The sequence below is a fragment of the Monodelphis domestica genome, chromosome 7, assembly GCF_027887165.1.
Source record: "Monodelphis domestica isolate mMonDom1 chromosome 7, mMonDom1.pri, whole genome shotgun sequence".
NCBI lineage: Eukaryota > Metazoa > Chordata > Mammalia > Didelphimorphia > Didelphidae > Monodelphis > Monodelphis domestica.
In genome coordinates, this window is record NC_077233.1 from 26,947,439 (window position 1) to 26,975,374 (window position 27,936).

Below are 27,936 nucleotides of genomic sequence, written 5' to 3' on the forward strand. Positions count from 1 at the left end.
TAGTTTTTTTTCTGATGAGATATTTCACATTTTCTTTAAAAAACTTTTTATACTTTGGCTTATTTCTTGATGTCTTATGAAATAATTCATTTCTACTTGTATAATTATAATTTTTGAGAAATTATTTTCTTCAGCGAGATTTTATATTCCTTCCCCATTTAATCAACTTTGCTTTTTTTTTTTGGACTTCTTTTCTTCATTGAATTTTTATTTTCCCTTAACCATTTGGCCAGTTCTGTTTTTCAAGATGTTATTTTCTTTAGTATTTTTTGGGCTTCATTTACCAAGCTATTAATTCTCTTTTCATAATTTTCTTTAATCTCTCATTTCTTTTTTAAACTTCTTTTCTACCATTCTCATCTCTTTCTTTAACTCTTTCAGGAATTCCTGTTGGCCTTCTGTCCATTTCACACTTTTTTCCTTTAAAGCTTCACTTGTAGCTACTTTGACATTGTTGTCTTCTGAGTTTTGTATTGATTTTCTCTATCACCATAGTAAATCTTTTTATGGTCAAATTCTTTTTTGTGGTTTTGCTCATTTTCCAAGCCTATTTTTTTGACTTTTTATGTCAAGGTTGGATTCTACTTATGGGAGAGTGGGAAGACATTGTTCCAAACTTTAAAATTTTTTATGCTGCTATTTTAAGAGCTTATTCTGGGCTCTTTAAGTTTTCAGTGCTCCCAAGGTAGTATGATCCAAGGATGAGCATGGTCACTTTTCTCCTAGTCTGTACTCTCCTCTTTACCTAGGAAGGACCCTACAGCCACAATAAGCCTTGGAACTATTATAAAGTTATTGCTCCCTTGTGACTTGACCACAGGCTCTCCTCCTTTCTCTGAAACTATGATCTAAAACTGTGCATGGGCAATGGAGTTGCCAAAAAGAACGAAGTCCTTTACCCAGTGCCAGTGAAAGCCTTGTAATCTCTTTTTGACCAGTTGTTGGGCTCCCTTACTGTTTCTGGAACTCCAGACTCAGCTACTGCTACTATCACCATTTTTGAGGCCCAATGCTGCTGCTATCATCTTGTATTATGCCCAGCTGGCTCCCTCCACTTTGCCCCCCTCAATGTCGCATACCTTTCCTTCTAGTTGTATTGAGCTGAAAAAAACAAAACAAAACAAAAAGTATGACCTTTTGTTGTCTCTGCTTCTCCAGAATTCAATTTGACCCATTATTATTAAGTTGTTTGAAGGAGAATGTTGGGAGAGTTTTGCAGGGTGACTGCCTGTACTCCACCATCTTGGATCTATCCCCACCTGAACCCATGTTGAAAGGTTTTGTGAAGATGATCAGGTGTCATTAGTGCAGCTTAGTACACTTCAATTCCCAAATTTCCCCCCTGCGTAAGAACCCTATTTGGAGTGTAGAACAAAGTTCCATCGCCTTAAGATAATTTCAAGAAATCTTATATTTTCTTGAACACTCGTGCCTCTCTAAGCTTTAGTATGTGTAGAATACAAAGTAAGATTATTATTCTGCAGACCAGAATACTAGAAAAGCTCACAGGGAACCTAGGAAAAGGAAAATTCACAAATACCTGGAAGAATGGGGTTTGTGGGTGGAGATGGGTGGTGGGTAGTGGTCTCTGGGCTGGTTTGGGCAGGGCCCTTCCACAAGGAACCTACCCAAACTTCCATGTCCTTTACGCCTTTGTACAAGTGGTAAGAAGGCGGTGGGGGGGGTGACAATTAAAATGAAAAATTGCTAAGAGAAAGGAACAAAGAAAGGAAAGGGGCCCTTCCAGGTTTCAAGGTAATGTTGCTAAATGAATCCAAGATTTAAACTAATTGGTTGTAATCATCTTAAGGAAATCAAAATTTTGATCCACCCCCACCCCCATTTCCTCTTTTGGGATTTCCATGCTTAGAGAACCTGCCCCTTTGAGTCACTGGGTTTCAGAAATGATAAAGTAAATCAGATCAAGCAGATTTCTAAGCCTGGTTAACCCTATGCTGACATTTGGTCTTTTTTTTTTTAATGACTGCCCTTGTTCCTCTCCTCTTTCTTTTTTTGATTTTCAACCTTTTTGATCAGGAAGTAACAAGTTGAAATATAGGGGTGAAACTCTAATATAGAACTGAAAGGGAAGGGGCAGCTATGTGACTCAGTGGATTGAGAATCGAGCAAAGGGAAGGGAAGTCCTAGGTTCAAATCTGGCCTCAGACACTTAGCTGTGTGACCCCAGGCAAGTCACATAACTCCCCTTGCCTAGCCCTTACCGCTCTCCTGCCTTGGAACCAATACACAGTATAGATTCTAAGATGGAAGGAGTACGTGTTTAAAAATAAACCTGAAAGGAACTTTAGAAAAATCATTGAGTTCAATCTTTTCATTTTATAGATGAGGAAAATGAGGTATGGAGAGCTTACATCATTTGGCCTAGGTCACCCAGCTACAAAGGTTCCAGAACCTAGATTTGACCTCAGGTCCTTTGACTCCAAACCCAGTGTTCTGCATTTGCTACTTGTTAACAGCTGGGTAGTATTTAGGATTGGTTTTCCCATCTATACTCTGAAAAGATTAGACTGGGTTCATTAATCCCAAATGCTTGTTAAGCCCCTGCCACAGACAAGGAATAGGTTAAATAAGAATAACAGACAAAAAATCAAATGGTCTCTGCCCTCTAAGAGTTTATCAGAGAAATGTAAATGGATGCAGATAAGAAAATAGAAGGTAATTTAAGGAGACAATGAGCAACTAGAAAGAGGGGCGGATGTATCATGGGAGATTCTGCTTCTAATATCAGGTTTAGCATTCTACATATAGAAAGGATACTTTCTATCCTTTCAGTGGCCCCCTATTGAATCTCAGATAAATAACCACTCCACAAACAGTGTGACATTTTAAGAGCACCAGAGTTCATCCATAGCTTACTTCTCCAATCTTGCTTTACCTTACTCCTCTTTATGTCACCCACAAAGCAAATGACTCAACAGTTCCTCAACATGGACTTCTATCCCTTCATCCAAATTGGCTGAAACTGACTCCTCCTAGAGGCCTTCCATTCCCTCCTAATTCTAAGTGCCTATAACCTCCTTCAATGATCTTATAATAATTACTTCCCCCAATAGAGAAAGTCTTTGGGTGACCATGGACAAATCAGTGATTCACATCCTCTGATAATCACTTTAATTGGCTACAAATTGGGGACAGTCACATCACTCCCTTTACCTTCAACAGAGGAAAGTACTTCATGGATAGAAGGCAGTGTGACCCATGGATAGGAAGCTGGCCTTGGAGTCAGGTCCCTTGGGAACATAATACTTCCATGACTATAGGCAAGTCAGTTACCCTTCTAGCATCCCAGTCTATAATTTTTTTTAACTCTTACCTTTCATCATAGAATAAATACTATATATTGGTTCTAAGGCAGAAGAGTGGTAAGGGCTAAGCAATGGGGGTGGTCTAGGGTCACACAGCTAGGAAGTCTCTGAGGTCAGATTTGAACCCAGGACCTCCCATCTCAAGGCCTGGCTCTCAATCCACTGAACTACCCAACTGCCACCCAGTTGCCCCTCACCCCAGTCTACTAATTACAATGTAGTTGTTGTTGATCAAGTATATTTCCTTGATGGGAGAGCTGTACATTAATGACATTGTAAGAGAGTACAAAGATATGATATTATTTTAGGGAAATATGACCTATGCTATATTGCTTCATTCATTCATTGGAGCTCCATTTTTGGTTCTCCTTTTATTGAGTCTAGAAAGAAGGAATGGGGTTTAGAATTCCCTCTATTCCATTAGCCTTCCTAGTATAATAGTTGCTTAAGTACAATGCAGTTGATTTAAAATAACCATGTGTGAAGAAGTGATACACTCCAATCCATCCTCCAGGTTCTTTCAGGGCAAAAACTGTCTCACTTTTTGTATTTGTTTACCCAGGGTTTAACACTGTGCTTAATATGTAGTCATCATCAAAATACATATCACTTTTTCATTCCTTTTAGTCCTTCATTAAATCCCTAAGTCTTCATTTTTTTTCTTGGCATTTGACTCTCTCTACCTTCTTTTTTTTAAACACTTACTTTCTGTCTTGGTAACAACCCTATGACAGAAGGTACAGGATAATGCAAATAGGGTTAAATGACTTACTTAGGATCATATACATAGGAAGTGTCTGAGGCCAAATTTGAACCCAGGACATCCTCCTGACTCCAGCTCTGGCACTCTCAGATGTCCCTTCCTTTTCTAGTCTTCTCTACACACTTAACTCCCCTCTGTACACTGTGATTCAACTGTTCCATACATAAAACAATTCATCTCCTGCTAGCTTGCCTTTATATCAGCTTCCCCCATGAATGTAAAATATTCCTTCTTTCCTTCATTTTTTGAAATTTGTCATTCTTCAAGTCTCAGCTCAAGTACATCCTCTTTAGGGGGTTTTGCTTCGTCCCTTTAGCTCCTAGCATGTTCTATCCCAAGCTACCTTGTATTTATTTTGCAAACATTGTTATATATATATGAAGCTTCCTCAAACCCGCGAGAAGCCTCAAGATAGGAAGATAGAGGAAGGATAGAAGTTCTGTATGCCGCGAGGGGGATGGCGGAGCCCACTTAGAGATATGAGGTGGCAGGAATGAGTCAGAAATCCAGGCCTTATTAATTATCAAGGAGCCACAGCAGAAACTCCGATCAGTGGACTACTCAGAAGGCTTATACCTGTCCAGTGATCCAAATTTAATACCACACAGGTCGGAGACATGATAGAGAAAAGAGAGTGCCTGGCCAAAAGCCAGGTCCCAGGTGAGAGAGGTAGATCAGGAAAGGAATCAAAGATGGAGCTTGGCCAGAGGCCAAGCTCCAGCAAGGACAGGCATCAGTGAGAGCTGAGATCCAAGTGAAAGAGAGAGAAGAGAGGCGGAGCTTGCTGTGGCACGGTATTTAATCTCTTTGATATGCAAATATACACAATACATAGAGATAATTATCATTGGTCAATGACAAGGTATAGGTGTGGTTTCTCTTAGCCAGGTGAACACAAAGAAACCTGTTTTCCTGACTAACCTGGGGGAATCTGGGGTCAAGGGTCAGAGGCTTTCCCAGCCATGTGCAAGACTGAGCATGCTCAAGACTGAACATGCTCTCTTCTAAGCCATTCTGTACATACTAACTGTTTCCCTTGCCCATAGCTAGGGGTGGACTGCTACTTCTCCCCCTTTTTGTTTAACATAACAATAAGTAGTGCAATATCAAAATGTAACAACATTATAGCATTAACAAATACAAACACTCTGGTGCATAATCATATCCAGATACAGAGATGAAAAACCAAACCAGATTGTAGAACTTAGATATAAAAATCAAGTGTGAACATCAGCATAAACTGATTCAGTGATCAATCTAAAAAACCTAAACTGATCTTTTTTTCTACCTGTCTGCATATCAAAATCAATGTAACAGTCTTAGTAGATATAAAAATGTTAAGAAAATAATTTTCACTCTACTGATCCTGGTTTAATGAGGTAGAATTCTATGGCTCACATGACAGGTGCACTAATCAAACATGCCACCTTTCACAGTCTGGACTATCAGAAGTTGGCAGTCTTTTCAACAGTTAGCAAAATACTATCTCTGGAGATGAAGGATAAGTCCTTCCTCTCTCGTACTGATACTGTATCTTGGGGATCTATTCATGTTCACTTCCAGATGCCTGCCACATAGGAAACTGGTTGGTAGCTCGATGCCAGGACATCCAGCAACTGAGAGCGTCAGTGTGCCATGTCTCTGCATTTCCCAACCTCAAACATCCATTTCATATGGAAAATGCATAAGCGTGACTAAGTCTGTCTGGTCCATAATGAAAGATTCATTATGATTCCTGTTTCATGCAATCAGACATCACTCTCCAGAATAGTCATCTGAAAATTAACAAATACTGTCATGTTCTCGTAGTCTCATACTTCCACGTAGCTGAAACAGTAACATACTTGCACCTTTGTAATCCTGGATCAGAGCATCAACAGTACTTTCCTTGTACTTAAAATTCTGGCAATAATTGTGCAACAGAAAAATCAAAATTGAATACTTGAAAATGAATCAAAAGTGTTCTCTCAAATGAACATACTGATATCTATAAGATTCTTCTCCCTTTTCTTTTTGTTTGTGTGTTGGGAGAGATCTCTTCAAAGAAAAACATCCTCTCTGAACAATTCTGGAGGACCATGTATATAACATATCAAATGATCTTAGAAAATGATCCTGGGAACCTGATCCCAAAATTAATACAAAATTCTAGATTCTTGGCTCACTGTTTATGTGGTATCTTTGAAACTGAGCCAATGTGTAATATCAGAACTTATATTCCAAATGGTTTCTAATTCCTGATCTAAATAGATCAAAATTTGCCTTGTATATGAACATAATTTTGCACCATTAAAGGCCTTGCAAAAATATTAATACAACAATTATTGTGCAATTTTTAACAAATACCAATATTCCCATACACTTTACATTCTGATTTGTAGCTTAAATAACCATGATGATGATAATGAAGTAATATTTCAAGTTCCAACTGCATATTTCTCATATCATTCTTATTTAAATCTCTGCTTGTATAAATAAACCCATCAATATGATAACCAAGCATATAACATTACCAATGTTTGCAAAATTCATTCTACCAAACCAATGTTTGGCATAAGTTGTTTTTCACATAGGAACAATTTCTACAGTTTCTTGTACCTATAGAATTTGACATAGCTTTTTCATTCCTAGTTGTCAATGTATAATATTCAATGTGCTTTTTCTACAAGCTTATCCGTGCCTATTGTGTCATGTTTTCAATACATACCCCAGAAAAGTAAAACTTAAATTATACTTTGCCCTTGCTCCATGCATTTGTGTATAATAATTTGTTCCACCTAGGAGAGACAATGACTGCGCGTCCACAGAAATTGTCAAACCCAGAGTCCTCAGTGTGCTCCTGAGGTCTTACTTCTATATACCAGAACGTCTTCCAGTATATGAAAGGGAAGCCAATAGACCCCGAATCCAGAGGCCATCTGAATTTTGGGACTGTTAGGATAGAGCAAGAAATTGTTCCTATCAAGATATTACCCACAAAGACAGGGTATCGGGAGTAATGGTTAACAATGGCATTAACACTTAACTACACCTATGGTAGTCAGCCCGTAATGTCCATCCAGGTATTGTCAGTAACATAAGCTTTGTCTGGATGTCAATGATCTTTTACAATAACTCGAGGTTCCTGATTAAAGATTTCATAGTGCATTTTGCCTGATCTCTCATCCTTTCTTGAGAGTAACATCAGTATCATCTGTCCATTAAACATGCCTGTGCAGCATTTTTTGCTTAGCACCTCATGTTTGTTGTCAGAGGTATCAGATCTATGCTATGAATGAAAGTTTTCTATTTCCTACTCTTTGGAGAGTCATACGAATGTCTATACCCTTGTTGATAGGAGCATTTCTTACAATACAAGTAGTAGTTTTACAGTGCATACAAAATAAATTCCTTTTGACAGTCTCATATACAAAATACAAGGTATACATTAGTAGCTAAACAATTGTAGCTATTTCATCTCAATCCCATAGTAAAGTCTTTGGAGTGTGGGATATATCTGGTGTCTTATATAGACATGAGTGTGTCTTAGTCCTTCTGAGTTAACATCCTTGATGTTGTTCTGGGTACCACATATCAATGGATGTCAGCATGACAAGTGTCTATCAGTAGCCTAATAGCAAATGTCTCTAATAGTGTAATGTCATTGTTCTGGAGTGATATTAGTCACCAGAGAAGTGTCCTTCCAGCATGCCTGGATTGCTGCTGGCATGTAGATAGCTGATGTCAACAGCGTCCGTCTGCTTCTCTTCCTGACCTGTGTCAGCTGGCATGAAGCATGACATGGGTGACCAGATGTTTTCATTATCTGTGAACATACAAACAAGACCTCGACCTAACGTTATTATCCCCTTGGGTCCCTTACAGTCTTAATCTCTTGTGATATTCAGCCCAAATCAGGTATATCATACAATGTAATCTTTAACATTATATTCAAACTGTTATTACAGTATTAGCTCATATTCATTTTAGGGTGAGGAGGAGCTAGATGGTTAGTGATACCATATCCACCCTTGTTTCTTATGAAAGTTGAAATGCCATAGCTAACAAAATTGACTTTTAGATAAGTCTGATTCTAATGAAGACATGCTGTTGTTTGCACATATAATTGACCCTTTAAGACAATAATCATATAAACATTTTGGATAGGAACAACAGTTTGTACTGCAATTGGACAGTATTCAGTGTGGGGTCATAACATTCACAATTGCACCCTTTGATATTTGATCAAAGTTGGCTAACATGGAACAATTCCAATAAAATAATTGTAAGTTACATATTGTACCAATACCATTCAAAATTTTCAGTCATGTGATAAAGTTAGATCTTATGACAAATACCCATATATTCATAGAACAGAATATCTGTCAGTGACTTAACGATATTCTTCTGCATGTAAATAGTTTTTCATACAAGTACATTTGTGTGAATAGTGTGTTAGACCTGCCTATAGGGCAGTGATGATCTTTCCAGCTCATTTGCTGTTTTCCTGGTGTCCTGTGCCAGACACCTCTGCAGTCTGTCCTTTTTCTGGGCAGATTTTCTTGCCATCAGATGCTCTTGGTCATCTTCCATGGACTTCAGGTATCTGAGAAAATAGACATAAAATCTCGACCCCAAATGAAAGCCTCATTGGATTTTGTAGAGTTAGAAAGTGACAGAACATATATACCTTCAGTTTTTGAACCTTGGGGCTCATAAATGCCTTTGAGCTCTATTTACCATAGCTTGCATTTAAGCCATGAGCTATCCAATTCAGCCCATGCATTGCTGTTAAAAGCACTGCTCTCCCAAGCTGTTTGGAATAGACAATTGCGCACAATTATTTACAAGATCTGTAACCACTTTGCTCACTTCTTCATTTGAGCTTGAACCCATAAACCAGGAGAGTAAGTACCTCCTATCATTTCTCACAGTTCAACCTTTATGCCAGGAGCATGTTGAAATGCATCCTTTGCTCTAAAATATGCAGTAGATAGCTATCAGGGGTGGAATTAATCCACAACAGTTTGCATTGATAAGCAATATCACATGCTTGTACAGGATATAGATGTACAATAAATTTGGCCCTCTGCTAGAGCAGAGAATGCTAGCAGCTGTGCGCTCAAAGCAAGCCGTTCTGCAGCTATTTGTGTGTGCCTTTGCAAACCAGCATGCATAGATGCTTAACCATTTGCCTTTTCAGACCCGTAATCATAAAACCATCACACCATAAATCATGTATGATTTCACCCATGTGTGCTGGGATTTGTCTGTCTGCACACAATTTTTGCTTTTTGAAGAAATTCATATTGTGCAATCATTAAAATTGTAGCATTGTCTTGTGCTATAAAAGTATGCACAGCATTATCAAACAGTTGCACAGGAGTTATTATTTCTGAACTATTGCAGTTAACTTCATAACTGAAAAGATCTTGATACTGTGACTAGGATTATTACCTTCATCTGCCAATTCTGCAAACCTTCACTGCAAAAATAGATCACATTGTGCAAGTAACATTTGAATTTGCATTATTATCATAGGTCTCATTTCAATATCATGATCAGCTTCAATATCTGTAATTTGAGTACATGGCAGTATTGCCCATTTCAAATCATTAATAAATCACTGTACTGATTGACAAATTACTTGATAACTTTAGTAATTAACTACTGGTAAACAGATTGAATCCTTCTAACCATGCTTTCACTCTGCTGAGCATGTGTCTTAGTTTTCATAGTTGAAGCTATTCTAGTTATAAATCATTTGCTTTCTGGATACAGGTGCATTAATGTGCCTCACAAAAAGTTTCTGAACTGCATACAGGTTGTTTGAATAATCTCTGCCCAAGTTTTGTCTTGGTGCCCTTATGTCCTGCTTAGGAAAGTGTTAATAATTCCTCCATAGTTAAAATGAGAAAGCATTATAAATTCCTTTAAATCATATTCCAATTCATGCTTATCATATCTTAGTATTAAATTTTCCTTCTGGTTAATTACAGCGTTAGTGATAAAAACTTGCCGGGATGCTGCCTTCCACGTGGCTTCAGGTAAGCCATGTGGCTGAGAGAGAAAAAAGTTTCATGCAGCTTTATATTTAAGCCCAAACCTTAAAATTAATGTTTGCACTTTACCTGGTAATTTATGCCAAAATTCCATTGCAGAGAAAACATTTCTAGTCCTGATATTCTGTAGCATATGACAAAAGTCAGAGAAAGATTTTTATCTGTTTAACTCCTCTATCAAGAAATATAAGCAGACATTCCTTTACAATTTTGCCTTGTCCAACCCAAATTAGAAAGATTTGAGTTTTTTAAAATTCACTTTACCCTCTTTAAAGTCAGAGTTTTCCTTCAACAAAAGCCTGCCTTTACCTGGCCGGACCTCAAACAAAGGATTTCCTAGGACCCTTTTCAAATGCTAAAGTTGTGGCGCGGTTAGCTGATAAGAAAAGCAGTTTGCCCTGTCCCGGACTACAGAATCATAAAATATCTTTTCAAACTAGGCTTTTTAAAAGTAACTCAGGATTATTACCTTGATTTATTAATTTTGCTGATACCTGTGGTTTTATTAGAAAAAGTTTTTAGAAATTATCTCTGTTGCCAATTGATTCTGATTCCTTTCTCCTTTAGCTAAATGAACTTGATTAACATACTGCTCATTTGCATTTGTTTAGAAGCCTGAGTCTTTGAGCCTTTGTCTTAGAACCCGGTAACTTTGAATTTGCACTTTTCTAATGAAATCTTAACTCCTGCTTTTTCTTTTCCTACCTGCTCTGTTTGAAACTCACTATGCCAAGGTAATTCTGGTAGAATTATGCTTTGTGGTGAACTGCCTGTTGTAGATAAAGGAGATTTCCCAAGTTACAGAAATTGTGTCAGTGAGAGGTTGGGGGTGGGGTTACAGCCTTCATGGCTTCAGAAGTCCTTTGCTAAAGTCAGATCCAGCTGACAGCTACCAATCGCTGTGGTGAGGTTTTGCTGGGTTGAAATTCTCCCCTTCCTCCCCCACCTCAGACTTAGCCTCAGGTTAGCAAGCCTGTAGTATTGTATTTGTTTCAAAGGAGAGGAAATCTCTGAGCTTTTAAATTGGTATCTCCCTGGCCAGCTCCTGCCTGTTCCTGCTTTGTGCTGAAGCCCGTGGCTTTGTTTCCTGCGTTTGAGAAATTGCTTTATCTCCAGAACTACAAGTTTGGAAAGGTAGAACATTTAAAAATCATACTCCGACCGACCATGTTTGACCATGTTCAATAGTTTGCCTGCCTAAGTTTCCCTCATCCTGATATTTTTCCAATCTTAGTCTCAGGTAGTTTTGCTTTTGAGATCTTACTTCCTCCCCTGTCAATCAACGACATTAAGAGTTGAACAGGTTTCAGAGGAACCAATCACTCCACCCCCAGCAGAGGAAGACTTACCATCTCAGGCCAAAAAGACCAGCAAACTTCCTCGGACTCCGTCACCACCAAGCCTTCTTTTGATTTTCCCTCGTGTGAGGGGACACGTCCTGCCCCAGCTGTGTGAAATAAAGGGTTGAAAGCTACAAGGGCACCAGAATGAAGCTTCCTCAAACCCGCGAGAAGCCTCAAGATAGGAAGATAGAGGAAGGATAGAAGTTCTGTATGCTGCTAGGGGGATAGCGGAGCCCACTTAGAGATATGAGGTGGCAGGAATGAGTCAGAAATTCAGGCCTTATTAATTATCAAGGAGCCACAGCAGAAACTCCAATCAGTGGACTACTCAGAAGGCTTATACCTGTCCAGTGATCCAAATTTAATACCACACAGGTCGGAGATATGATAGAGAAAGGAAAGTGCCTGTCGTAAGGCCAGATCCCAGGTGGGAGAGGTAGATCAGGAAAGGAATCAAAGATGGAGCTTGGCCAGAGGCCAAGCTCCAGCAAGGACAGGCATCAGTGAGAGCTGAGATCCAAGTGAAAGAGAGAGAAGAGAGGCGGAGCTTGCTGTGGCCCGGTATTTAATCTCTTTGATATGCAAATATACACAATACATAGAGATGATTATCATTGGTCAATGACAAGGTATAGGTGTGGTTTCTCTTAGCCAGGTGAACACAAAGAGACATGTTTTCCCGCCTAACCTGGGGGAATCTGGGGTCAAGGGTCAGAGGCTTTCCCAGCCATGCACAAGACTGAGCATGCTCAAGACTGAACATGCTCTCTTCTAAGCCACTCTGTACATACTAACTGTTTCCCTTGCCCATAGCTAGGGGTGGACTGCTACAATATAGTATTCATTCATGTGGTCTCCTTCATTTAAGTAAGCTCCCTGAGGGACAGGGATTGTTTGTCTTTGTATCCCTAGAGTTTAGCACAGTACCCACACATAGTAAACATTTAATAAATACTTATTAATTTATTGATTGAATAATCATAGAGACCCCATAGTTTGAGGAAGAACCAGATTAGAAGCCTTTTCTGGACCCTTACTAGCTATCTCTGTATCCTTAGGCAAATCATTTGCTTGTGCTATAATTTCCTCTTCTTTTAAATAAGTGAGTTGGAGTACATGGCCTCGAAGCTCCCTTCCAGCTCTTAATTGAGAATCCCAAGACCTTTTTCTGTAATATGTATCAGCAGTTACCCAGCATCATTTTTGGCTCAGAAATGTTGACTTTATCATGAATTCTCATTCTTTCTTGTGTTTTCCAATCTTAGGAAATCTCCTTCTCCTTAAGAAGATGTGGGTAAAACATGAATAAGGCTAGATGAAGAGAGGAGGAAAAGAGGCCCAATATTCCAAATGGGCAAAGAATCCAAGAAGTTAAGTGAAAGGTGAGTCATTAATGACCGATTTGACCTTTCCCGGGTGACCTTTTGTTCTGGCCTTTCTGATTGTAAGCTTCTATGTTTGTTGTTCTTATTTCTGAGTATTAGCTGTGATGGGAAAGTGAATCCTTTCTTTTTCCCCCTGGAAATGACTTCCTTTTTTCATAGACTATCTAAACCTGATTGCTCTACTTAACTCTAAAAAAGTAGAAGTGATTTAAATTTCCTATGTTTTCCAAGAGCTGAACTGGGCCAAGATGACCTCTAGATACAAGGCTGGTTCATCTTCACTCCTGTTGCCAGCTTGGAGAGAGAAGGGTTTTTGAAGCCTGAATGTTGTCATCTTTAGATGGAATTTTAGTCCTGGTTATACTAAGGGCAAATGTTAGGATTTAAACTTGATTTTTAGGGAAGCTTTTGGGCCCCAGTGAGGCACTTTTCCAAAATCTGTGGAGAAAACCAGATCTGGCCAGGCTTATGGCAAGCAGAGTCACATGTTTTCTCAGATGCCCTAAGTTTCCATGATTCTCTCAGGCTCAGCCTGCTTTCTGCTTTCTGTTTTTGGTCCCTCATGCTTCCTCTACTCTGGACCATTAACTGCAACTCTCTAAGCATTTTTGGTTTCCTTCATTCAAGACTAAACTTTAGCACCACCATCATCATAAAAACTTCTTTCCTGATGTTCCCAGTGGCTGGTGCCCTCCTCAGATCCCTCTCATTTTTCTTGAGGTTTATTCTGTATATACTATATATTTTAATCTGGACATCATGAGCTTCCCCCCACCCCAAATATTCATCTGCATTTTAATAAATTTGATTTTCTTTGAAATCATTTATTTTATACAATTAAAAGCACGAGTCTTAGAAGTGGTCCATAGGCTTCATTAGACTCTTAAGTGATATTCCCAGAGTCATGCAGACAGTTGATATCAAAGGTAGACCCTGAACTCAGGTCTGGTTGGCTTCAAGGCCAACAGGTTTCTCAGTACACAGTAGGCACTTCATTAATGATTGTTGTTTGATATAGAGATTGATGAGGTCTTTGAATACCTGGTTAAGGACTTTGATTTTATCCTGTGAGAGATGTCTCACCAAATCTTACCCACCAATCATGACCCAGTTCAAGTCTTATTTAATCCTTCCTTAATATGAGGGAGTTCCCTTCCCAGGATAAATTTCACCAAGTAGGTAATTGATCATTAGTACTGATCACTTTGGTGGCCACCTTTGGGAGTAGTGGCATACATCCACCTCTTTTCTGATCCTCCATTCACAGATTAGTCAGAGTCCTCTTTCCATGATGCCTCAGGCAGCTGCTGTTGCAATCTTCAGCAATTTATGGTGTTTGGGATATAAAATTTGGCTGGAAGGAAGCGTTTTACTTCCTTGGGAGCCATGACCTAGGTCTCTCCTTGGCTTACCTACTAAGCCATTGGGACACGCATGGCCAGGGGAATGGGTCGAGTTCCAGGCTTTTTCTCTGAGCCCCCTATAAATCCACATTGGAGTTAGACACCCAAGAAAAATTCCAAAGCAAATAAAGGAAAAGCTATAACACTGAAGTCTGAAGACATCAACATTGAAACTTACAGAACTTTTCCTTATTAAAGCAGTAAAGTTTTCACCCCATGCAACTTTGCAATCAATTGTACCAACCTGCTTCCACTCTGCCCCCAAACTAGAAAGGCTACAACAAATCACTGTTCAGAGCTCCTGCTCTGATTCTGAAGAAACCCAATAATCCTGTTCAGAAGGCCAGCTGACTTCCCTGAGCTTTTTTTTTTTTTAACTTCTCAAATGGAAAACTTGGAAATCCACAGATCTGTACTAAAAGGGAGAAATAAGCCACAACAATGAAAAAATGTAACCCCTTCTCTCCACCTTTCAGTTTCTTTTTGTGTGTTGTCTTCCCTCATTAGACTCTAAGCTCCTTGAGGGCAGAGGTCTTTTCTTTTTCTTATCTGTGCTGCCCCATATTTAGCACACTGCCCGGCACATAGTAGGCATTTCACAAATGTTTATTGAATTAAATGGAACATAAAAGCACCCATATTTAAGGATTATTAACAAGTGAATTCTGTAGATACCTCACATTCATCATATCTAATAGCAACTCTTTTCCAGTAGACCCTCCCTTCTTCCTTAAGGCCCAATTTTTGTAGGGAATACGATAGTCCTACTAGTCACCATGTGATAGAGGATATCTTCTTCTCTCTTCTCTGTGGCTCACCTCATATAGACAGAGTCAGTTATAAAATCCTATTGATTTTACCTTCTCGACATCAATGGATGTAAGTATCCATTCCCCTCTCGACTCTCATGTTGGAGCGGCTAGATAACTCTGGAGTCTCCCTGAGTTCAAATCTGGCTTCAGACACTTTTTAACTGTGTGACCCTGGGCAAGTCACTGAACTCTATTTGCCTCAGTTTCCTCATATATAAAATGATCTAAAGAAGAAAATGGCACACTACTTTGGTATCTTTGCCAAGGAAACTCCAAATGGGTTGGAAGAGTTAGACGTGACTAAAATGACAACAATTTTCATGCCATCACCCTAGTTCTGTGTTGGCGAAGACAAGGCATGAGTATCTTGGTGTGCTGGAGAGGGCTGCTCCATTCCCCCTCTCCACAGCACCTACGGGCATTCTTTGCATGCCCTGACCAATGTGAACACTTCCTCCCTTCTGTCTCTGGGGTAATTGGAGGGCTCAGATGGCTTGAAGGTGCAGTTTGGGCATCTGATCTCTAAAAGGTTTGCCAATGCTACCCTAGTTCAAAATCCCATCGCTTGTTGCCTGGACCATTTCCATAGTCTCTTAATGAATCTCTCTGCCTGTTTTCTTTCCCCATAGCCACCAAAATAAAAGTCCTAAAGCATAGGAAGCATTTTTCTTTGGTTAGAACCTCCAATGGCTCCCCATTTCCTCTTGGTTAAAATACAAACTATACTAACATTTGTGTTGTTCAGGCATTTCGGTAGTGTCTGACTCTTCACGACCCCATTTGGGTTTTTTTCAGCAGAGATACTATAGTGTTTTGCCATTTCTTTCTCCAATTCATTTTATAGATGAGGAACCTGAGTTCAGCAGGGTTCAGTGACTTACTCAGGACACAGAACTAGGAGGTATCTGAGACTGGATTTGAACTCATAAAGATGAATCTTCCTGATTCCAGGCCTGGTACTCTATGCCACCTAGCTTCTTTCTTTTAGGGACCTTAAAATCATTCTAGTTTAGCCCCTCCCCTTATCTTTTACATGAAGAAAAGGGGGTGTGGAGGGGCAGAGTGAGCTGGCCAAAGTCATTGGCCAATTGGTGGCAAATATTATGATAAACTCATGTCTGTAGACTTTCTATGAGTAAAGGATAGGAGAAGAAACAAAAACCCAACTCCTATCTGTCATGTTCTAATCCCATTCTCAACATTAACCTCCATCTAGGTCTCAGTTTATTCTGTAGATCTTGTTTGTACATGGCTGTTTGCTTCTTGGCTTTCCCATTAGACTGTGAGCTCCTTAGGAGCATGAACTATTGCTTTGCTTCTTTGTATTCCCTGGCATGTAGTAGGCCCTTAATGACTGCTTATTGACTGATTGTCCTTTATTTTTCTTTGTATCCCTGGCACTTAGCACAGTGCCTGGCACATAGTGCTTACTGGTTTGAACTGACATTGAACAGAGGGACCCCAAGCTCTAGAACATCCCCTACATGACTTCAAGACTGACCTAACCATGTGTTACAGCAATGTGTAAACCTTTCAAGCACAAAATCTCTCTTTCAAAAATACTTTAAAGCAAGAGAGCCTTGAGGAACTTGAGAAAGAAAAGAGCAAAGAGAAATCAGACTGGCTGCAACATGACATCATCAACACTGTAGTAGTCTTGGAGTCAGGAAGACATGGATTGGAAGCCCACATCAGATACTTACCAACTGGTTGATTCCAGATAAGGCATTTATACTCCTGGAGCCTCAGTTTCCTTATCTGGAAAACAAGAAGGTTTGATCCAGTGATTTGAAATATCTTTCTACTTCTTATGCTGTTTTCCTTTGACCCTAACTTAAATGTTTAAATTCCCTTAGAACTTACAAACCCAGAGTACACTTCTTTCTCTCTCATGCTTTTATAAGAGTTTTGTCTCTGGCACAAGTACAAATGGGAATTTACTTGGCAATAGCATCTTTGAGGTTCAAGAAGCTAGAAGAAGGAGTTTATCCCAATTTTTAAAATTGGATTCCTTTTAGTAAGGGGGAAAGGACTTTCTCTGAATGAATGGGATGACTTCCCAGCCATCTCCTCACTCTGATGCCTGCTCTCCAGCCATCATTCTCATCTCCTTCCCACCCTAATCTTGAACTGAAACACTCCTGGATCCTCTGGTTCTCATGGATGAGTTTTCACCTTGTCTTGCTCCAAATCAGACTTCCTTGCCACTAACTGCCCCTCTCTCTACTTTGCCAACATGGGAGTACTTGCTTTTTGCAGTTCCCTTTTGTATGCTGTCTGAATGTAAGTACCTTGAGGGCAGGAGTTATGGCTGTTGCTTATATTTGTCCCTTCAGGGTTTAACCCAGTGCCTAGAACATAATAATTTTAATAAATTTAATGAAAAATAAATTGTAACAAATGTTCCTTCTCTCTCTCTCTCTCTCTCTCTCTCTGTCTCTCTCTCTCTCTGTCTCTCTCTCTCTCTGTCTCTCTCTCTCTCTCTCTCTCTCTCTCTCTCTCCCCCCTCTTTTCTTTGTCGCTCTTGTTTTCTGTCTCTCATCTTCTCTGGGTTCTGGATTTTTCTAAATTATAAGTCTTCCTGTTATCTCCAGAAGCAAATATCAAACTCTTTGTTGACCCTTTAAAACCATTCTGACCCATCTTTCCCTTTCCTTGACTTGCCTTGATATTTGATCTTTGAGGTAAAGGGTAGAAGGGTGGGAGAGACAGAGACAGAGTCAGAGAGAAAACATTATTAAAAACTTTCTATGTTGTAAACACTGTAATAAAGCCTGAGGATATAACTACAAGCCATGGAGATAATCCCTGCCCTCAAGGTGCCTACTTTAATCCTCTCCAAACACTCTATGATCCAGCTGCCCTGGCCTCCTGGCAGCTCCTCAAACATAAGGGGGCATCTCTTGACTGTGCTTGGCATAGCCTGGCCCCATAACTACAATACTCTGCCCCCTCACCTCCCTTTCTTTATTGCCTTGGCTTCCTTGAAGATTCATCTCAAATCTTACCTTCTCCCAAGTTTTTGCCTGGTTCCTCCAGCTAGAAGTGCTTTTCATTTCCAGTGAAATTCCATATTCTCTAGAAATATCTTGCTTGTACCTAGAGATTTCTCTGTTGTCTTTCCCAATTAGAATATGCTCTTTGGGAGCAGAGACTGTGTGTGCGTGTGATTTCTTCTTCTTTTTTGCTGTATGGTTTTTGTTTGTTGGTTTTTCGCCTTCCTATCCCCAGCCCGTAGAACAGTGTCTGGCATATAGTGTTTAATAAAGGCTTGTGGGCTGACAAGATAAGAAGAAAAGGGGAGAGAGGATGATTGAATCCTGAAAGCAAGCCTGGAGAAAAGGCAAAGAAAAGTTCTTTAAGAATCTGATAGAGACCCATCTGCCTAACGTGGTTGATGGAAACCTGCTTGGAGACAAAAAAAGTGGACACTGTCACCTCGATAGGTTTTTTCCTTTTTCTGGTTTGAGGGTATGAAACAAAATAGACTTTTCTGAAGTTTTTTCATTCTCAGGTAGGGCCCAAGAGTGGTTTGGAGGCTGTTTTTCTATGAGCAGAAGAGGGACAGAAAGAGTGATTGTGATACAGAAATGGGGGAGAGGGAGTAGTTAGACTGTCACTTCTTCCAGGGTTTGAGCAAAATGTGGGCACTAGCAGAGCTGGAACAGGATGGGGTGGTGATGGAGGCCAAAGGAGAACATTTTAGGCAAAATAAAAGGATTGGCATGATGGTGGCCACTATGACAATGGTAGGCACCAACAGATGGAGAAATGTTTACCCATTTCCAGGGAGGGAATTTCCACAACCCCCCAGCTTGGTTGTTGGCAAAGCTCTGTTTGCCTCTTGCTAGTTACGGCTCTATTGACTAGAGAAATATTTACCTCCATAATGTAGGTACTCCATGCCAACGATCTTCAAAATGAAATGATTTTCTTTCTAATATTTTTGGACCCGATGCTGACACGACTGGCCGCTGCAACTGAGCAACACATTCCTCTCCGATTCCAAAGCATCTTTGTCAGGCACTTTCAAACATTCGGCTCCACATCATTAAGAAAACTGCCCTCACCAATAGCTGATTTGTAGCTCTTCGGCTCAGAGTACATACTTTCCTAATGAGGACATGTTGGTAGGCTGGTCCTAAATATGCCTACAGTAGTCAGAGATAATATCTTGGGGGCTTGGTACAATGTAAATTAACCCCCATTACTGAGAGTTGTTCATTTCTTATCACTTCAAATATCATTTGTCAGTGTGCCATGCTCCTGGGGCCTGGAGCTTTGATAGCAGGATGACTATTTCATCATCTGGGTCTCTCCACCGCTGTCTTCAGGAGACCTCCCAAGCTCTCCAAAGGCTCAGCTCCCTGGCAGACATCTTCCTCTCAAGGAGAGTCGCCATAGAGAAACAACCCCCTGCTGAAAGCTTTTAAAGTTTTTTGCCTCTATTGCTTTTCCTCCCCATCGCAGCCATCTTTCTTCTCCTTGAAATGATGCTCCTCCTCCCCTTCCTCTCCAGAACCAATTTGGTCTATTCCAGGCCTGCAAATTCTTCCCAGGCCAGTTTCAATGCCACCTCCTCCTAGAAGCCTTCTCTGACTACTTCGGAAGTTCAGTGACTCTTATAAATCCCTTCTCCTCATCATCTTTGTGGCCTACATTCAAAACTTAAGGAAATGCTAAACCTCAGTGTAAGGTTAATGAAAATAAAGATACTCTTTTCCATCCAAATCCATAGACTTCCAAAATTCTATCTGTGACCTATGGTCCCAAGGCTAAGAATCTTTGATGTCAAAAATAGTAATGAAAGCATGTCTTTTTTTTTTTAATTCCATCTTAGAATCAATTTTGTATATTGGTTCCAAGGCAGAAGAGTGGTAAGGGCTAGGCAATGGGGGTTAAGTGACTTGCCCAGGGTCACACAGCTAGGAAATATCTGAGGTCAGATTTGAACTCAGGGCCTCCCATCTCTAAGCCTGGTTCTCAATCCACTGAGTCAACCAGCTGTCCCTTTAAGGTATATATATGTCATCTATATTAGTAATATTGCTAATTTTATATATGTATACATACATATATATGTATACATATATATACATATATATACATATACATATATATATATATATATATATACACCTTTACCTTCCACTTTAGAATCAATACTATGCATTGGTTCCAAGGCAGAAGAGTGGTAAGGGCTAGGCAATGGGGGTTAAATGACTTGGTGACTTTCCCAGGGTCACACAACTAAAATGTGTCTGAGGTCAGATTTGAACCTAGGATGTCCCATCTTTAGGCCTGGCTCTCAATCCACTGAGCTAACAGCTGCCTCCTTTAAGGTATATTTTGATGGAAGAGAGGCTCTAATAAGTGGAAGTAACAAAGCAATGTCTCCAAGGCATGAAGGATGGCCACTTCAAAATCATAGACTCAGGGCATGAAATATTCTATGTGAGGAACAGAGAGATCATGGAATGTAGAGGGGCAGTAAAGTTGAATGAAACTGGAAAGAAAGATTAGAACCCTTTAAAAGAACATTACAAGAGTTTGTATTTTACCTTCAAGTCTCTTAAGAGCAGGGACTATTTCACTTTGTTTTTCTTTTCCCAGTGCCTAACACAATGCCCGGAACACAGTAGGTGCTTAATAAATGCTTGCTCAGAGATTCTATCTGTGTCCTATGTCACATGATAGATTGATTTATTGATTTACTTTTGTTCCTGTTACTTGAGGATTAGGACTTTATAGTCTGTATTCTACTCTTGTCAATTCTTTGATGTTAATAACAGTTCCATTATTTTGTCCCAAATGAGTTCTAGGACTTTTCCTTGGTTTTACCTAGTGCTCAAACTTCCGTATCCTCACTTTTCTCCTTCCTCTTACCAAAAGACCAGCATTAAAAGGAAGCATTTGTTGTATTTCATCTGAATGCAGACAAGTTGACCACTTTGAGAAGGCAAGAAGGAATTTGTACGTGAAAGACATCACTTGCTGGAAGTTTGCAGAGGGGCCAGAGGATAAGTAGGATCACAGTCAAAGGCATTTTCCTGGGATGAAAGCTGTCATCACCTCTGTCCCACTACTGTTCTGTACTTCAGTGCACTGCTGTTGGGCAAAACCAGTTCAAAGGAGAGAATGAGCTCTCTTCCCATGCATCATGGGAGTGTACTTTTCATAGGTTTGTGTCAGCTGTTGGAGATAGATTGTTCCTAATTCATAGGAATTGGTCATTTCCTCCTTTATGTGCTTTCCTGGAAGATAAGGGAAGTGATGAGGATGAAGTAAAAATGAGCTTCCTTTCCTGGAGAATCTTAATGGTCAGCATCCCGGAATTACCTGGACTTGTTCAGTTGAATTGCAATGGATCACTTGGTGACTAACTTTCTTACTAGTGAGTTATTCATGACCAAAAGATATGAGGAAACAAAGTCTGTGCTATAAGGTATTCAGACCCCTTTTCACATTTAGTAAAGGGTGTAAATGAATTCTTGAACCACATGTCCCTGAGCCAGGAAATACTCAATTAGAAAGTTTATATTGTTGTACAAATATGAAAAAATCATTTTCCATTCTGTAGACTTATCAAATTTTCTGAAGGATGCTATATATTGATGATATATATATATATATATATATATATATATATATATTGTCAGCACTTTTATAAGCCTCCAACCTGAGAAGGCTGGCACTTAATTTACTCATTTTGAATTCTCTACACTTACTGAAACTCATAAAAGCCAAAAGTTTCCTTTTATGGAAAACAATAGATTTTCATTAAGTAGTCAAAGACACATTGCCAGGAAGAGGTGGGTAACTGAGAGAGGCAACTAATTTCCTAAGGTATTGTCCAAGGGAACTAATCCCACACATCCCCAAATCCTCAGAGTTCCTTCCAGTCATTACCTTGACCGTAAAATATCTTCAAATATCCAACACTCACCATTAGCTTGTTGAAGGTGAACTGTATTCTAGTCAGAGTTAGGAAGTGGTTTCATATTGACATTTGATAGAAATGATAACATTGGGGGAGCTAGATAGCTTAGAGGATTGAGAATCAGGCCTAGAGAGAGGAGGTCCTGGGTTCAAATGTGGATTCATATACTTCCAAGCTATGTGACCCTGGGCAAGTCACTTAATCCCCATTGCCTAGCCCTTAACTCTCTTCTGCCTTAGGACTAATTCACAATATTGATTCTAAGATGGAAGGTAAAGTTTTGAAAAAAATGAGTGATAGTGTGATTGCCATGTAGCCTCAGGTGTATCCTGTTTAAAAGGAAGAAAGAACAGGGAAGTGAATGAATAGACAAAGTGAAAGATAGCCTGAAACATATGATAATGTTTGCTCAGTCATTTTTCAATCATGCCTGACTCTTCATGACTCCTTTTGAGGTTTTCTTAGCAAATGTGACAATATAAAATAATAAATTCACATTAAAGAAACATTCCACATCAATTGTATTTATAGAACTTTTCAAGTTGCCTTTGTGACAGAGGTTATTTGACCCATTTGGGGGGATCCCCATCTTCTTTTATATTATCTCTCCCACCCAGGAGACTCGTGGGAATGCATGTATAGTGCCTACCAGTATACTGAAACTGACTGCCCCTCTGAAGGCAAATAGTTCACAGTAGCACAGAAAGAAAATTTTCTTTCCTTTTCTTTGTTTATATCAGGCAAAACAACTTCTGTGTGGACAATGTCTAAAAGAAAAATATGAGTATGTACAGTAGTAGTAGTAGTAGTCTCTCGGTAACCGAGGATGGCGATTGTCTTTGTGCGTTTTCATCTATGGTGTATAGATGAGTGTGCACAAAGACACTTGTGCGTGAAGGAGATTTAAGTGGAAGAGTCGGTGCACAGAGACAGTCCACTCTCTCGGCGTTGGAAGCCTGGGTCCAGTGGCACGAAAAGTCGTTACACATGAAGACTTCCTCAGCTGCATTGGATGGCCGTGTTGTCCTTTGTGCTCCAACACGCCCTAAGCACTCCACAGTGCCTTGCTGCGTCGCCATCTCAGCTGTTGAACCTTCTTGTTGGTTTCTTCCACCTGTTCCGCTGAAGCAGTCTTCACATGCTGGGTGAGCAAAGCCCTAGTTCACCAGGGGTCGACGTCGACCCGATGGCTACCCTCACAAGGTTCAGCCGGCCTGTTGAAGCCGTTGCCCGGGGTGTGGCCGCTGCCGCATGCTAGCAGCTACTGGGAGCCACAAGTGAGAGCTGGGTGTCAGGTGGGGGTCAGTGGCTGGAGAGCTGCCCTAGAAGGGCACGACAAGCCCTCCATACCAGAGATACTATCCCTCCCTGAGCACCCCATACACCACACACACATACTGTATGTGTTTCATTCTGCCTTCTGCGTCTTTCATTTCCCTATGAGGACATGAGTAGCCTATTTCATTATTAGTTCTCTGGAATTGTGGTTGTCCATTAATTACCCTGTCCAGAGTTCCCAAGTCTTTCAAAGTTGCTTGTCTTTACAGTATTATTGTCTCTCTCTAGTTCTCCTCCTGGCTTTGTTCTCTTCACTCTGCTTCAGTTCATAGAAGTCTTCCTAAGATGCTCTGAAAAAATCCCTTTTATCATTTCCTATGGCATACATTATTCTACACAGTCACCTAACACATCTTGTTCGGCACTCATTCCTCAGTGGATGGGGGAACCCCGCTTCTGAGTTTCTGATTCTTTGCTTCCACAAATAGAGCTGTTATACATATTCTTCTTAACATGGGTCCTGGGCTCCTCCTTGCTCAGAATCTTAGCATCCCCATTTCTTTGAAGCTGGGACTTCAGGAGTGGCTTTCTTATCCAAAAATCAATCTCTTGAGATAACATTAATTACAATAACTTCAACCTAACTTTCTAGGCTTAGGCTGTAAATTACTGTGCACTTTTCTACTTTGTGATGGGTGCATAACAGACAAAAATTCTTCCTGCTTTTCTTCACATGAGACACGCTATCTTCTATCAGGGCAATAATGCTGACTGTCCTCCATGCCTGGAATGCATTCTGTATCACCTTTGCTGCTTACAACTTATGTTTCCTTTAAAGCTCAGTCTAAATACTTCCTGCCACATGAAGCCTTTCCTAATATTCTTCTTCCCCTAAACAATTTCCTTGACTTGATTTTGCATGTATTCACTTAGGCACATTTATCCTTCTAAAATATAAGCATAAGCCTCTTGAAGACAGGGACGTTTTCACTTTTTATCTTTTTATTGCTCATTCAGTCTGTGTATACCATTGATTTTTCAGAGCACAGAAGGCCCAGGACTCTCTTTATAAAAAGTAAATATGATTGAATTCCTGCCCTCATGGGACTTGGAGTCTAGTAGCAGGTTATGACATGTAATCAAATAACAAATACAATCTATAATGAAATACAAAATTATACATTTTTCTTCACAGACAGAATTTTGATCTTTGAATCCAAAAGGACAATTTTTTGCAAAAAATACCTAAACCTGCATAATCCCTCTTATCACAACGTGAGGGATGTCTCCTTACCCTGGTCTCTAGACTGAATCGCCTTCATCACAGAGAGACATAAGCATGGAGAGCTCAAGTTTCCTTATTCTTTTCCTCAACCAGTGTTGATTATTAGATGGTCATTGGTCAGGTTCATTTCCTCTTATAACATTTCTCAAGAATCTGGAATGATCTTCATATAAATATTGGGAGATACTTTGTACAGTAAAATCCCGTAAGTTCTTTTGAAGTGAAACTTTTTAAAAAAAATTAACGATAAAATAAAATAAACAAAATGGCGGCTTTTCTTCTCTACATCTCTGTTAATTGTGACATTGTAAAGATGTGGTTATTCGTTTATATGAAATGTTTCCTACATGTTTCCTTAGTGAAGATGCCTTTAATTCAAGTATAGATGACTCTCACAAAGTTTTCTTATAGAGTAGAGAATAGGTATGTGGGTCAGTAGCTGCTAATGTTTCCTTACGCACCTTTTGTTGGTGTCATTAGAGTCCTAGACATATTCCATCCCTTAGATGTTTGGTAAATAGTTCCTCAATGTCCTCACAATTGCAGCTCCTTCAGCATGGATCTTTCTCCATATCCCTGATCCAATATGGCTTCTTCCCAGTTTTATTTCCTTTAGTGCCAATTTAAATTCCTTTGAAAATTCCTGGGCTGTAATATTATGGTCCACATGGGATGACTTCACTATCCTTAATGGAGAAAACAGTATGTTGCCATCATTTTTGCAAATTGTTTCTATTTTTCTTCTGTTTTTAGTCTCTTCTGTCTTCATCCTTAAGTACTCTTGGGATGGCTTGACTTAGTAGGATATCTTGCCATGCTTTATTTAGAATAGTCTTCTCTGCCAATTCTTCTCTCTGCTTTGGAAAATAACAGTGCTCATAATCATCCATCATGCTTCATAAGATTTTACAGGTAAGTTTATATTCTAACCTGATGTTGCCTTTGAAGCCATCTCTCTCCATTTGGCAATTTCAAACTTTGCTGACTATGGTATTTTCTAGTCTCTTTTGATCTTTGCCTTGTAGCAGTTAATTTACATTTTCTTAACTTCTGGATGAAATTATTATATAGAATATCAATGTTATTTCTGTTATCTATCTCCTTTTTAGAAAAAATGTAATAGCTTGTTCAAATAATTCAGGGTTAAATCTTCTTAAGTGTATGCCACATGTTATTATCATTACTATTCTTTGTTCTTGTTCATTATAAATTCTGATCTTAGCTCTGATGAGATGATCTGCCTATGCAAGGACAGCTGACTCAAGGGTAGCTCTCAGGTTTATACATTTTTCTGATCTGTTAAAATAGTGAGTTTCATTCTTTATGGTGTTATTTAGTTCTTACTATGTGCCTAACAATTATTCTTGTGTTATTTTTTTATTACAGTTTTCATGATTTAGAACCATGAAGCTTCTATGCAGTATACAAACCTTTGACATTTCTCACTTCTTACTCATGAACAATACTTTCTCATATATTGTTCACCATCTCAATCTATGCGTTGAAGTCTCCAGTATTAGTCTATGTTGTTTTGATTTTGTTGGTCTCATCAAATGTTTCATACAATTTCTTCTTTCACTTCAACCTCCAAAATGTAAAATTAAAATTAATTTTCAATAACTCCAAGTATTATATTTTATGAGATTTATTAATAATCACTTGAAGTAGAGGAAAGCAAAAACAGTGAGTAAAGAGCAGTTTTTCCCAGACTGAGTTTGTGGGAGAAGAGAGAGAGGGCAGAGTTACACAAAACTTTATCTATTCAACGAAAGTACATAACATGGGGACAAAAGGAAAGGGATTCTGGGAGATGAAGTCCAGGGGTACAAAATTCTAACTACACAGCAACCAGTGTTGTTAATCAAAGATGTAATTTTTTCATAGTAGTTTTTTTCAAGTACTTATTAATATTGTAATGCAAAATGACTAGATATCTAACAAAATAATGTTTTTGGTAAACTTTGGGATATATAAAAATCAATTCTGACAACCCTTGTCTTTGCTTCTCCAAGGGATACGTGGGGCCCATACTTCCATTTAACTCCAAATTCCTTCTTTCTTTTGGTTTCAATTATAGTAGGACTGTTAAGATATTATAATTCGGCTTCTCTAGCAACAGATCCATTCATTGGACAATATTGGTTATTGTACCAACAGAGAAAGCAAAGTTTGTCACTACCATGTTTTATTTACATAAAGTGAACTACCTCATCCTATTTATTGATAAATTAATTTTAATAATAATTTAATTATTGATAAAATGATAAAAATTGAATAATAAATTAATTTTCTTTTTGGTACATTCAAATAGTAGTCACCCTATTTCGGTTAAAGGTAGATGCAATCCAGAAGAAAGCAAGCCTGATTTTTAGTTAGGTCAGAGGACTGGAGTTCAGATTCCAGGTCTGCCACTTGCAGTTTCCTCATCTGTAAATCAAGGGGGTTGGACTAGATAACCTCTGAGGTCCCTTCCAGACTTAAGTCAGTGAAGCTATTCCAGTTTCTCATAGCGGTTCTAAGGCGTGGTATCAATTGATAGAGAGATAAATAAATGTATGTTGAAAAGGACAAAACTTGAAAGTGATCGATATTTGAATTTAGGTTTTCATCACCCCTGTTCTCTCAGTAAATCACAGTAGTAGACAATTCTTCTATTCTCTTGGATGTTTTTTAGTTTGATAATGTACTGAGCATCCCAGTGTGTACTTGAGGATCTACAGAGCCCATGCAAGACATAATCCTCTGCTCTTACAGAGCTTACCTGCTAAAGAGACAAGATGTTCTTGAAAGTGCCATCTTTTGGGATGGGGATTATTTGTCTTTCTAAACTTGGAGTTGAAAAGAAAACGTCGTCATTCCCTTCTCCTGACGCCTCCCACCCTCTGGATGTACAGTTTCATATAGGAAAATACTTCGCCACTTTCTTACATTTCCAAATGGAGCTGAGTCTATCAGCTGAGTTGAATAGAAAGAATAGCCCAGGTTTAGCCAACTCAGAATTGCCTCGGGGGCCCATGCAGGTGCTGAGCCTGAGACACTGAAGTTTTTGGCAACATCTCCACCTTCTGGGCCTTGGAGAAGGGTGGGGAGCTCTTCTTCTACTCCTGCTCATCAAAGGAAGTGTGACATAGTAGAACAAGGGATGGGTTTGGAGTAGAAGGACCTGTTCAAGTCTTGCCTCTGTTTCTTAGCACTTGTGGGATAGGGAAGAGTCACTGAACCCCTCTGGGCAGTTTTTTCCCCTCATTTAGGGGAATGGACTTTCCAAGGTCTCTTCTAGCACCGAATCTGTAATTCTGTGATTTCTTGTGTGGGAAGAAAGGGAGAAAATGGCTTTAACTCTGACCTTTGTCTATCCCA

The 27,936-nt window shown here is 39.4% G+C and overlaps 1 long non-coding RNA gene across 1 annotated transcript in view; it reads left to right on the forward strand.

The window, feature by feature from the left end:
• Nucleotides 1-227: 227 nt before the first annotated feature.
• LOC103100969 (uncharacterized) overlaps nucleotides 228-27,936 on the forward strand; it is a 161,018-nt gene continuing 133,309 nt past the window's right edge. The window contains exons 1-2 of the long non-coding RNA XR_001623785.2: nucleotides 228-11,264; nucleotides 12,739-12,855. This is a non-coding gene — a long non-coding RNA (uncharacterized LOC103100969). The remainder of the gene's footprint in view (nucleotides 11,265-12,738; nucleotides 12,856-27,936) is intronic.